General features: G+C 32.7%; 1 long non-coding RNA gene and 1 pseudogene across 3 annotated transcripts; both read left to right on the top strand.

Moving 5' to 3' along the window:
- Window positions 1-2,554: 2,554 nt before the first annotated feature.
- On the top strand, window positions 2,555-6,244 carry LOC131638019 (uncharacterized). Of its 3 annotated transcripts, XR_009294563.1 has the most exons (5): window positions 2,555-3,722; window positions 3,878-4,079; window positions 4,558-4,706; window positions 4,987-5,104; window positions 6,102-6,244. It is a non-coding gene; the product is annotated as an uncharacterized LOC131638019 (long non-coding RNA). The 3 variants fall into 3 exon arrangements; XR_009294562.1 differs by having other exon boundaries at window positions 2,555-4,063; XR_009294561.1 differs by having other exon boundaries at window positions 2,555-4,079.
- Window positions 6,245-6,625: 381 nt separating this feature from the next.
- Window positions 6,626-10,868, top strand: LOC131638020 (probable LRR receptor-like serine/threonine-protein kinase At3g47570; annotated as a pseudogene).
- The last annotated feature ends 1,047 nt before the right edge of the window (window positions 10,869-11,915 follow it).

Here is an 11,915-nt window from a genome sequence, read left to right as displayed (position 1 = left end):
ATAGTGCTCCTGTGTTAATTCATTTAACTGATACATAAACATTTCTGGTTAGATTTCATCTGCAGATGTTGTTTGCTTACCAAGGTTTGAGATGGTTATGGCCAAATCTGAGGCAAATAGTAAGCCCGTTTTAGCAGCTGAAGACATCTTCATTGTTATTGTGTATGTACCAGTTGTATACTTCTTCAACCTTTTGTAGTTAGAGTTGATAGTAAGCATGTTGACTATTTTTTTAACAATCAATCACAGTTATGGTATGATATACTGCTTGCAAGTTGATAAAATTGCAATGCTACTCCATTCCTATAGGCTATATCGTGATGCAGTGATACAACAGGTTGGTTTTGCTCAAATTTCTTATTGACTTAAAAATTAAGTTCAACCTAAAGTTCTCTTTTTAGAATAACATTGGTGAGAGATTCTTTGAACATATTCCAATTTTCTATTAAGCATATGTTGCTCTTCTATTTTACTCTAGGGAAACTCTAATGTCACTTATAATAATAATATGCAATGTTAAACAGATATAATGAATATTTGTGATCCTTTACAATCTTAGGGTTATTTTTTTATTTGAAAAACATTTTTACTAACAGAAAATTTAGATACAACCATGTATTAGTTCATTGTATGATTTCATGAGTAGCAAACAATCTGAAACACTTTATTTAATAAGTAATGGAGAATTAGATCTTTGTAATTTCAGAAATTTGAAAAATGGTAACGATAAGATTGATTGAATTTATCTTAAAAGTCTGTAAATCTGTTTTAATTAGACACAAATAAAACAAGTCCATATGGAATTTGTAATTATAGGCTTTAGCTTTTAAGGAATGCACTTGAACAGGTATCTGCAGTAACTGTTCATTTATTTCGTCGCAGATGGAGTAAAGTCGGTCTATCGGACGAGCTACCAAGATGAGACGACAGCCAACTGGAGCAACATCAAGGCATAAGTCACGACTAATGCCAGAAGAAGCGCAAGTAACAAAAATATCTTTTTCGGCAAGACTGTGCAATTCGATACCACAAAGAATCGGTTTCTGGCTGCTTGTGCAGACAACCAGATTAGGTTTTGGGATGTGGATAGTACCAATGTTCTTACTAAAATAAACGCTGACAACGTCTTCACGGGAGTTTATTCTTTTTACTTTCGATATTCGGATACATTTTTCGGAGACATGCTTCATAATACAAGACTAACAAAGACCTTAAGACCATTCCATATACTAAGAATATCCATTATATATATATATATATATATATATATATATATATATATATATATATATATATATATATATATATATATATATATATATATATATATATATATATATATATATATATATATATATATATATATATATATATATATATATATATATATATATGAGGAGGGTTATATTTACTTCAAGAGTAAGTGTTCAACACTTATTCCAAATCTTAACCATTGTTTATCATTAATCCAACAACTTTAATTAAAGTTTTATATAGAAAAATATTTCCAAAAATAATTAGATTAAATGATCAATTAAAACCATTAGATTAATGAAAATCAATGGTTAAGATTTGGAGTAAGTGTTAAACACTTACTCTTGGAGTAAATATAACCCTCCTCTATATATTCTAGAATATATATATATATATATATATATATATATATATATATATATATATATATATATATATATATATATATATATATATATATATATATATATATATATATATATATATATATATATATATATATATATATATATATATATATATATATTCTAGAATGGCTCAATTAAGTCCCTTGTAGCACATAATAAATAGCTTTAGAAATAATCCATCGTTAAGATTTATTCAAAAAGAAAATGATAGCAATACACATTTCCAGAGACAATACTGAACTCCGCTTTTATTTTGAAGCATGTCTTTTTCCATTTCTATGTCTCATTTAACCAAAATTTTCGAAGAAACTATCTGCATATCAAGTATATTTAATAAAATAATATATTAATCATCTTTGTCCTCTCATTTAAGCATTTACAATTAAAATAAAATAGAACTTAGCATAATCACCATTGGCAGTGCCATGAATCAATTAATTTTTTTTAGTAGTAAATTGATAGGAGTACATTGAAGCTCGTTGATTCAGTGATACTTATTTTCAATTGCAGCAGTGAAGCTGTTTTACGGTTCAATGACAATATATTCTCAGCCGTGTTTGTTGATTTTTGTTGCATCATCTATAGTTCATTTGGTCCAAACAAAATTTTTAAATAAAATTTTAGAATAGATCTCCAATTTAATCTAAAAAATATAGTAAAATGTTATATGCGAGAACCGGTAAGAGCCATTTCCTGTAAAAAAAAAGGTCATAGAGCCATTATTCTACACAAAGTCAAGGAAATTGGTGAAGCATCAATTCTGATAATGTTAAAGAAAATCCATAAAATCACATTTTAATCCTATAATTATTAGTAATTTTGTAATATTTCAGTGTTGCTATAAGTATTTAAATGCATGCAATTCCTTTCTATTCCAACACAAACATAACTAAATACCATAAACCAAATGAAGTATTTTTCTCTCTTGTCTCCTATACTTATACCTTCATCTGCTTTTTCTCTTTACCTTATGTTTGATGTTCTTTGGTTCAAACAAAATTGTGGCAGTGACACTAGGAAACCAAACTGATCATTTTGCATTGCTCAAATTCATAGAATCAATAACCAGTGATCCTTACGGAACTCTTGAATCTTGGAATTCCTCTATCCACTTCTGCAGCTGGTCTGGAATCACATGCAGCCCCATTCATGAAAGAGTTATTGAGTTGAACGTAAAAGGATATGACTTACATGGATCTTTATCTCCTCATGTTGGAAATCTCACTTTTTTGATATCTCCTCATGTTGGTCTGTTTTACGGTTTCTATTGCCTATAAAATTTTTGGAGGCATTCTTCCCACTACAACATTTTTACTCTACAGCAACGCCTATTTTTTATGATGTAAAAAACCGTTCTCGTAGAGTGTAATAGGCAACCAACTTTATAACCCGTTGCAATTGGATATATTTTTTAAAAAGTTTATCATTTTCTTTAGCAACCGGTAATAACCGTTCCACTATGATTTTAATTATTTAAATAAAATGTATTTATATATAAGACTCTTTTATGTTTGAATAAAATAAATTAACAAAACATCTATACTTGACAGGCGGAAAATTTCATTGACCGCTAAAAAGTGAATATCTTCCCTCCGAGACTCATCAAAGCTTCAAATTTCTACTTGAAAACCCTAAAATAAAAAGTTTAATTTCTTAATCAAAGACTCCTCAATCAAAAGGTAAAATTTCTTGTCCCAAACCTAAATTCACACTTCACGTCCTCAACCTAATAAAAACCCTAAAATTAAGGATCCATATTCCCAACACCATCATTCTTCACAAGCTCCACGAACAAAGCTCACCGCAGATATGTTGTTAGATGTTCGACCCAATTTTATGGGTGTCGCAGGGGAGGGAGAGAGTGGAGCTCTAAGAAGCATTATTTCCGACTTCCTTCCTTCTGTAGAGGAGATAGGGCGCATATTCTCTAGGTCGCAGCGTCTTTACTCATATCGACTCTTTGGCGTCTGCAGCTCAACTACGAGGTCTCCGCATTTCACGACTCATCATTTCCTCAAACGAGCTTCTTTCCTTGTGGGCCATCATTGAACCGATTTTTAGGTGTTGTTGTTTGCTATGTCTATTTAACGCCAATTTTCAATATTGAGGTTTTGTTTTTCTTTTGCTACAATGATTTTATTTTTTTCTTTGGGTTATGTAATTTCTATTCTTTAATTTTTGGATTTATAATTTAGGAAAATCTTTTGGGATTGTAGACACAGTGAATGTACAGGTTCTGAACTGGATGTCAAAGGATCAAACATTGATTCACACACGTTTGGTGGAGCTGAGGTGTTTGATACTGATGGAGAGCCTCTAGTTGAGACTGAAGCATTGCACGGTCTGAGTTGGAGGTCTGATTCGGTGTTTCACATAGCGCTGTTATTACTTGATATGACTAGGTACAAGTTCTTAAAAGTAAGCACATATTTATTATTTACTATTAGTCTTTTTTGTAACCCATAGTGAAACTAGTAATTTTCTGTAGAAATGTTAGAGCTTAGGTGTCTGTAGTGACACTAATATGCTTATGATGCTAATTAGTTGGGTTGTGTCTTGTGACAGTTAGAAAATATGAGTTTTTTGTTATGTATGAGTTAAAAGTGAGGTTTAGAAGAGGAAGCATCAAGGTATTTGCGAGAGAATTGGGTCCTTTGGGCAAGTGTCGGACACCGCGACACACCTACTCTTAGAGGTGTCCGTGCTTCATAGTTGCTTACACTAAAGGTGTATGATGATTATACCTATGCATATAGATTGTGTTAATTCTTCTGTTTAGGTGTCAGTTTGTTGTTTTGGTGCATTTAGTTAAGATCATAAGAACTCCTTACTCTTGCAGAGTGGATGGAATTTGCCAATGGTTGACTTTAACTGATTTTTCATGTATTTCTTTCAGTTTTTTGGATAATGCATAAGGTCTTGTTGCTGAAGTAATGAGAAAATTAGTGTCCATTGCTCCAATTCACTTTCGGCTTTTTGTCTCACACCTGTTAGGAGCAGTTTGAGACTTGACTTCATATGCTTGGTTTTTAATATTTTAATGGTGTAAGTACGCGAACAATTGAAAATTTTGTTTCATTTATTTTTCTTTGAGAATATGTTCAAAAACATTAATGGTCACTATTCTTTCACCATATATCAACATCAAACATGGTTATGGTTTTGGTTTACATTAATAAAATTAGATGTATTGCTTTGAAAATTGACAAATAGATTATTTTCTCATTTGTGTGGTTAAGGCTGCCTACAATATTGGTATTTATGATACTAATCTGTGGTATATTTTCCTCTTTATTCACTGAGTATTGCTTTTTTATGATTGTAGGTATCTGGTTCCCGCTGATCTAACGGTATGCCGATTTGTGTATGTGGTGCGAAAAAGAATCAAACTGTATCCTAAGAAGCCATCTTCATTTTTGAGAAGAAAATTTTACCACCAACAGGTAATATAATGAATTGTAGTTGTTGATACTTTATGGCTGTTGAATTCCAGTTTGTGTATGTGTTTTCTCTTAAGATTTGTTATATGAACTTTCGTGGTAAAAAAAGTTGATAAATGATAAATGTTGTGTTCCTTCTGTTCCTTGTGTGCTATTTATCAGTTATATTGATAAATGTGGCGCAACTCCTGTAAAAGTTCAGTCTTTGCCTGTAAAAGCAAAATGCCCGAAAGTTTAGTCAATAGGACGCAACACCGAATACCACATCTACCTGCTCTGATCGCAACTGCACTGCGAGCTATGACACAATTCAGCGGTCCTTATAACAGATATTAAAAGGCTTAGTTAATCTAGACTATGGCCAACTTGTTATATATAGATCAATTTGCAACTAATTTAAAGAGAATATAACTCTTAACAAATTCTCTAACAAATTTATTAAAATTTGTAACTAATTTATTATGCATAAATGATAAAAAAATTAAAGTTTAGACATTTAAGTTTAATTTCTCCTTCAAACTGAAGTATCTATAAAGTAAACTTTTGACATTAAAATACTCTAATCTTACTGTGTATAAGACCAATTTTGATTCATACTGTCGTGTGCTTTCATGCTCACCAAGTGTTTTATAAATTAGTAGCTGAGTTTTTGTTTGTACCGTGTTTGTTATAATTTAACAATGTCTTGTATTATTTTAGTTTGTGTTGATTCATTGAATTTTTTTAATACATACCTATTGTAGAATTCTTACTTAAATCCAAGTAACTACCAAAAGTACAAAATAAAAATATGGATCAAAGTTACTGATCAATAACGTGGAAATTATGGAATGCAAGGCCAACAAAAAAATATAACTTATGCTATTAAATGTAGTTCAAGCTTTAAACTAGATCTCATATTTGACTTGAGTCTGCCAAATATGAATCATCTTCCTAAATCAGATATAAGTCATCAATCATGCACTACTTTAATTTAAATTATATTACTTTTATTTTGCAGGTCATGAGTGATGTTATCAATGAAGGTTTTTAGTCATTCAAAGATGAAGAGACGTAGATGAAGAGATGTATAGATAGATGTTTAAGTTTACTTTTTTAAATCAGGATATGTAAATTGATGTTTTGTTAATTGTGAATCAATGATTGACATTAAGATACTTAATTTAAAGATGTTTTGTTGATTATGAATCAATAATTTACATTAGTGTATATATATATAAAATGAATTAATTTATTTTGTTATGTAATTTTTAAAAAAATGTAAAATCACTTTAAAGTTTATATGTAAATATATTTTTATCAAAAAAATTGTGAATGATGTTATTATTAGGTTTATAAAATAAAATGATTTTTTATTTTATTAAAAAAATCATTTCTTGCAACGATTATAAAGTGTTGTAGCATTTAAAGAAAAATTAAGATACAGAACGATTTTAAATTAACTACAGCTAAAAGACCTCAATTGCGACGGTCTTCACCAGAACACGGTGTACAACTGTTGTTGAAAACCGTTGTCTAAAGAAAATGACAACAACGGTTTTGTACAAGGCGTTGCTGTTGGGTAAAAAACCGTTCCGAAAGCCTAAAGCAACGCCTCAATTTGGTACGGTCTAAAAACCGTTCTCGTAAGTAAAGGCAACGGTTTTTTAAGATTTTGTAACAGTTTTTGTGCGTTGTTGTATAGTTAAAATGATGTAGTGTCCAAATTCTATAGGCAACTTATCCACCGAGCTTAAACTATTATTTCTTGGGGATAATATGATATCAAGACAAATTCCTGCCGAGTTAGGTTGTCTAGTTGGCTTAATTCTCTTGACAATGGAACATAATCATTTTGAAGGAAATATTCCAACTACTTTTGGGAATTTTCAAAAGATGCAACAGTTAGGTTTGAACGGAAACAAGCTTTCAGGTGAAATACCATCCTCTATAGGTAATCTTAGTCAGTTATATCTTTTGGGTTTAAATCTTAATATGTTTGAAGGAAATATTCCTCCAAGCATAGGTAATTGTCAAAAGTTACAATTTCTAGACCTTTCACAAAATAAGCTTAGAGGAACCATACCATTAGAAGTTTTAATCTCGTTTCTTTGACAATCTTATTGGACTTGTCGCATAACTCTTTCAGTGGTACCTTATAATAACAGATAAGTATAAATTGTTCCTATAATTTAGGTGTAACCACCCTTCCTATTAGTATGCATATGACTTGCTATAGTTTGAATCACTCATGCTGTGATGTTAGGAATCGGCATAAGAGCTCCCTTAAGAATAGGAATTAGTTATACCATCATGTATCTTTTGTATCTATAAATAGTCAGCATTTATGACTAGAATATTATTGGGAAAATCATTACTCAAGCATTTAAAATACCACATTGGAGAGATGCTTGTTCTGCTGAATTTAATGCACTCATGAACAATGGTACTTGGACCCTGGTTCCACGTAAAGCTCACACAAATTTAGTTGGGTGTAAATGGTTGTTTCGCATCAAAAGAAATCCTGATGGAAGTGTGGCACGATATAAAGCACGGTTGGTTGCAAAAGGATTCACTCAAACACCTGGTCTTGATTTTAAGGAAACATTTGCACCAGTTGTGAAACCTCAAACCGTTAAAGTGGTTCTCACTTTAGCACTTGCCCAGGGGTGGTCTTTACACCAAATGGATGTTAATAATGCCTTTTTGCAGGGAAAATTGACCGAAGATGTCTACATGCAACAACCACCCGGATTCCTTCATTTTGAATTTCCTCACCATGTATGCAAACTCAAGAAGGCTATCTATGGTTAACGACAAGCACCTCGAGCATGGCATGATTCTCTCAAGACTTTTGTTCTTTCTGTTGGGTTTCAAACAAGCCTAAGTGATTCCTCCTTGTTTATTTACAATAAACATGGTGTCCAAGCTTTCTTATTAATATATGTTGATGACCTACTTTTGACGGGCAGTGATACTACCTTTTTAAATCATTTCATGACAAAACTTTCCAAGAAGTTTTCTCTCAAACAACTCGGTTTCCCTCATTACTTTCTTGGCATTGAAATGATTCCAACCAAGGAGGGTATGTTATTATCTCAACATGGTTATATTAGAGAACTCTTGGATAAGTTCAATATGGCTGGCGCAAAGTCCGTCAACACACCATTATGTATGACTACTCCTCTCAAACTACATGATGGATCTGCCGCTGCCGACTCAACGCAATTTCGTAGTATCATTGGTGCATTGCAATATGTCACTTTGACAAGGCCAAATCTGTCCTTTGCAATTAATAAATTCTCACAATTCATGCATCAACCAACTCAAGTGCACCTCCAGCAACTCAAGAGAGTATTAAGGTATCTCAAACATACTATTAATCATCTTTTGAGGCTAGCAAAACCACTTCATCTCAAATTACAAGCCTTCACTGATGCTGATTGGGGAGGTAATTTTGATGACAAAACATCTACTTCAGCTTACATAATTTACTTTGGTGGAAATCCTGTCTCATGGCTATCAAAAAGGCAGAAAACAGTTGCAAGATCATCCACAGAAGCAGAATACCGATCTGCTGCCAATACTACAACGGAGATTATGTGGCTGCTCAATCTATTGAGTGAACTTGGAGTACCATCTCACGTACCTACTCTTTTTTGTGACAATATTGGCACAACCTACTTATGCTCGAATCTAGTATTTCACTCTCGAATGAAACACATTGCTCTAGATTATCATTTTGTGCGACAGATGGTTCCACTTGGAAAAATACGAGTCTCTCATATTTCTACAAAAGACCAGCCGGCAGATATTCTAACAAAGCCTATGCATCGAACCAGATTTTCATTTCTCAGAGACAAAATTTGTGTCTTTGATGGTGACCCAATTTTGAGGGGGCATAATAACAGATAAGTATAAACTGTTCCTATAATTTAGGTGTAACCACCCTTCCTATTAGTATGCATATGACTTGCTATAGTTTGAATCACTCATGCTGTGATGTTAGGAATCGGCATAAGAGCTCCCTTAAGAATAGGAATTAGTTATACCATCATGTATCTTTTGTATCTATAAATAGTCAGCATTTATGACTAGAATATTATTGGGAAAATCATTCTCTTCACCTTACCGAGAGAAGCGAGTATGCTAAAAAATATTGGGTTGCTAAATTTCTCTTATAATCATTTGTCGGGAGAGATTCTGATATCCAATGGTGAATGCAAATACCTTGAATTGCAAGGTAACTCCTTCAACGGAACAATACCATCCTCTTTGGCTTCGCTCAAAGGTCTTCAATATGTAGACCTTTCACTCAATCAGTTGTTTGGTTCAATTCCTGGTGTTATACAAATTATTGTTAGATTAAAACACTTTAATGTTTCTTTTAACATGTTGGAAGGTGAGGTACCAACAGAAGGTGTTTTTGAAAATTCAACCCAAATAGGAATGATTGGGAATGAAAAGATTTGTGGAGGTATTTCACAGCTGCATCTACCAGCGTGCCCCGTCAAGGATAGAAAACACATAAAACACCATAAGTTATTGTTGATTGCAATGATAGTTGGTGTGCTTTCTTTTTTTCTCATTCTTTCAATTTTTATAACTAGCTTCTATATGAGGAAAAGAAACCAAAAAAGATCTTTTGATTCGCCAACAAATGATCAACTAGACAAGGTTTCATACCGAGACTTACATCGAGGAACCAATGGATTCTCAATTACTAACTTGATTGGATCAGGAAGTTTTGGTTCGGTGTACAAAGGAAATCTTGTGTCAGAAGACAATTTTGTTGCCATAAAGGTTCTGAATCTCCAAAAGAAGGGAGCTCACAAGAGTTTTATTCTTGAATGCAATGCACTGAAAAATATTAGGCACCGAAATTTAGTTAAGATTATAACATGTTGCTTAAGTTCAAATTATAAAGGTCAAGAATTTAAAGCTCTAGTTTTCGATTACATGAAAAATGGAAGCCTAGAACAATGGTTGCATTCTGGAATTTTAACTGCAGAGAATCAAACAACATTGGACCTCGCTCAAAGAGTCAACATCATTACTGATGTTGCTTCGGCATTACATTATCTTCATCAAGAATGTGAACAATTGATCCTTCATTGTGATCTAAAGCCAAGTAATGTACTTCTTGATGATGACATGGTTGCTCATGTGAGTGATTTTGGCATAGCAAGGCTTGTCTCAGCCATTGGCAGTACTACTCATAAGGATACTAGTACAATTGGAATAAGAGGAACACTTGACTATGCTCCTCCAGGTATGATCTAAATTCGTGAATCTTATAATGTTTCTTTAAATTCTCTTATATTTTGGTGCACACTTGATAATTTACTAGGCATGCAATATTAACAACTTTTGCTGCATGTTTTAGAGTATGGAATGGGCTCTGAAGTGTCAACGTGTGGTGATATGTATAGCTTTGGAATCCTTGTCTTGGAGATGCTTACTGGTAGAAGACCCACGAATGAAGTTTTTGAAGATGGCCTAAATCTGCATAACTTTGTCGCAATTTCGTTTCCTAACAATCTTATGAACATTTTGGACCCGGGTCTTGTATCAAGAGATGCAGAAGTAGAAATACAAAATGGAATGTGAGAATTTAATTCCAACTATTGAGGAGTGTCTAATTATACTTTTTAGGATTGGACTTAATTGTTCAATAGAATCACCAAAGGAACGGATGAATATTGTGGATGTCACTAAAGAGCTTAGCATAATCAGAAAAATATTTTTCCCTGGTGAGATAAATTTATATTCTTATATGTTTATTTGAATCATTACTAACTCATTGACTTCTTATGGAATTATAATTTGAATTTTATCATCATAGGTAATAATGGACTTCTTCTTAATTTGAATTGTAGGTGTTCGCAGTTATAATTAGTAATTCAACTAGATGCAGTGCTGTTGAGTAACTGAATGGTCTCTAAGAAAGCAACATATGTGGCAATGCTTAGTTTAATATTTTTGTTATTCACCGAATTCAGTTAGCAACATTTGATTGTGTGTTTTTGTGTTTAATGTACATTAGCTTGCTTCCTATACTAGTTACTATAAATAAGTAATGTTGTATTGTTTTCTAATTAAATAATGTGAGAATTGATACTTCTTTAATATTTATCATCATTTCAATGTCATGCATTTGATTTTCCTTTCAAATTGCAATTGTAGATGAAATGCAAGTGCAAAATTGGTCCCAACATTTTCTTTTAATTTTTAATTAATGTGAGAGTTAATCACTCAAATTTGAATCCCGCATAAATGTGAGTCATCGAGCCTAACCATGACTCTAATACAAACGTGAATCCCAATAATTTTGGCACAAGACTTAGTCAATCATATCATCACTCTTAATCCATACTAGAATCCATTTCCTCCCCCATCGAGCATGACCATTTCTTTAATACCAATTGTTGGTGAATACGGGGAGCACTTATAGTTTTCTCTGTTTCTAATTGATGTGAGACTTACTTAATCACTTAAACTTGAATCCCAACAATATCTGGCACAAGCGTGAGTCAATCATCCTGACTATTGCTTTAATACCAATTGTTGGGGAGTATGGGAAGCACCGAAAATTCCTCTATTTCTAGTTAATGTGAGGCTTTATCACTCAAACGTTAATCCTAACAATTTCCAGCAAAAGTGTGAGTCACTCACATCATTAGTCTTATCCGTACTAGGATCCACTTCCGCTCCCCAATCGAGCATGACCATTACTCTAGTTAATATCAATTGTTGGGGAATATGGAGAGCATTGAAACGATCCATTTTTGCTCCCCCAACGAGCCTGACCATGGCTCTAATACCAGTTGTTAGG

This window comes from Vicia villosa, unplaced genomic scaffold (assembly GCF_029867415.1).
Source record: "Vicia villosa cultivar HV-30 ecotype Madison, WI unplaced genomic scaffold, Vvil1.0 ctg.002147F_1_1, whole genome shotgun sequence".
NCBI lineage: Eukaryota > Viridiplantae > Streptophyta > Magnoliopsida > Fabales > Fabaceae > Vicia > Vicia villosa.
Note: the sequence above shows the minus strand (reverse complement) of the source record. Positions and strands in the feature narration are given on the sequence as shown.